Below are 1,331 nucleotides of genomic sequence, written 5' to 3' on the forward strand. Positions count from 1 at the left end.
GTGTGTGTGTGTGTGTGTGTGTGTGTGTGTGTGTGTGTGTGTGAGAGAGAGAGAGAGAGAGAGAGAGAGAGAGAGAGAGAGAGAGAGATATGGTGTGTGTGAGAGAAAGAGATGGTGTGTGTGTGAGAGAGAGACAGATGGTGTGTGTGTTTGTGTGTGAGAGAGATGGTGTGTGTGTGAGAGAGAAAGAGAGAGACAGATGGTGTGTGTGCTTGTGTGTGTATGTGTGTGAGAGAGAGATGGTGTGTGTGTGTGTGTGTGTGTGTGAGAGAGAGAGAGAGAGAGAGAGAGAGAGAGAGAGAGAGAGAGAGAACTCTCCCCTTCCTCTCTCTAGCCCTGACAGATCTGGGGCTGGTCCCCAGGCCTGCATATTTGCTGCTGGGAGCAGCTGTGCTCACTGACCACCTCCTCATCCTGATAAGCAGCCCGGTCTCCACCAGGCTTGGCTCAGACCAGGGCAGGAGGTCCCAATAGGCCATGCAGCAGGGTCCTGGATTTCAGTGGTTTTATTGAGCTTTAGCCTCTTAGGGAGGTTTCATGTCTACAGACTTTTCCATTGGGGTCACCACATCCAGACACTATCACCTTCTTTCTCAGAAGCTGTGCTGGTGAGGACCCTGCCTGAGCAGGGCCTGAGTCTGGGGATTCTGATCTGGGTTCTCAATGTCCCTGTCCTGTGCCCCAATTTCTGCAAGGATATGGTGGATATGACCACAGGACCAGGCCAGGAGTATCCTAGACTCTCAGGGCCAGGTTTCTTCCCTTTCCTTGCTTACTTGCTCCCCCTTTCTTCTCTCTCCCTTCTTTCCTTCCTTCCTCCTTCCTTTCCTTCCCTCCATCCTCCTTCCTTCCTTTCTTATTCTTTCCAAAAATATATTTGGAACCCACTGAACTATCCCTCCAGCCCTCTTCTTTCTTTTAGATGATACAGGATCTTACTAAGTGGTCCAGGCTGGCCTTGATCCTCTTGCCTAGTCTCCCAAGTAGCTGGGATTATAGGCCTGTACCACCAGGCTAGATGGGCCTAAATTTTTCCCTTCGAGAGTGGCAGGGTAACCTGACCCCAGGACACCTCAGCCCCTGCACCAGCAGTCATAGGTAGGCAGCTCGCCCTTCTCATGGGCTGAGATGGGGGTGCTGCGGGAACTGCAGAACTGCCCCTTGGGCCCCATGAGGATCTGGCCTTGGTAGGATGCTGCAGTGGACATGGGTCTGTCTGCCGCACTGTTCCTGGGAGTAGCGTCAAAGTTGGGGCCCTAGAGGCCCTAACAGGCTAGGCTCTGCCATTCTTCCTCAATCCACCAACTGAAAGGCAAGTTATGGGAAAAAGC

Source organism: Microtus pennsylvanicus, chromosome 14 (genome assembly GCF_037038515.1).
Source record: "Microtus pennsylvanicus isolate mMicPen1 chromosome 14, mMicPen1.hap1, whole genome shotgun sequence".
In the NCBI taxonomy this organism is placed as follows: Eukaryota; Metazoa; Chordata; class Mammalia; order Rodentia; family Cricetidae; genus Microtus; species Microtus pennsylvanicus.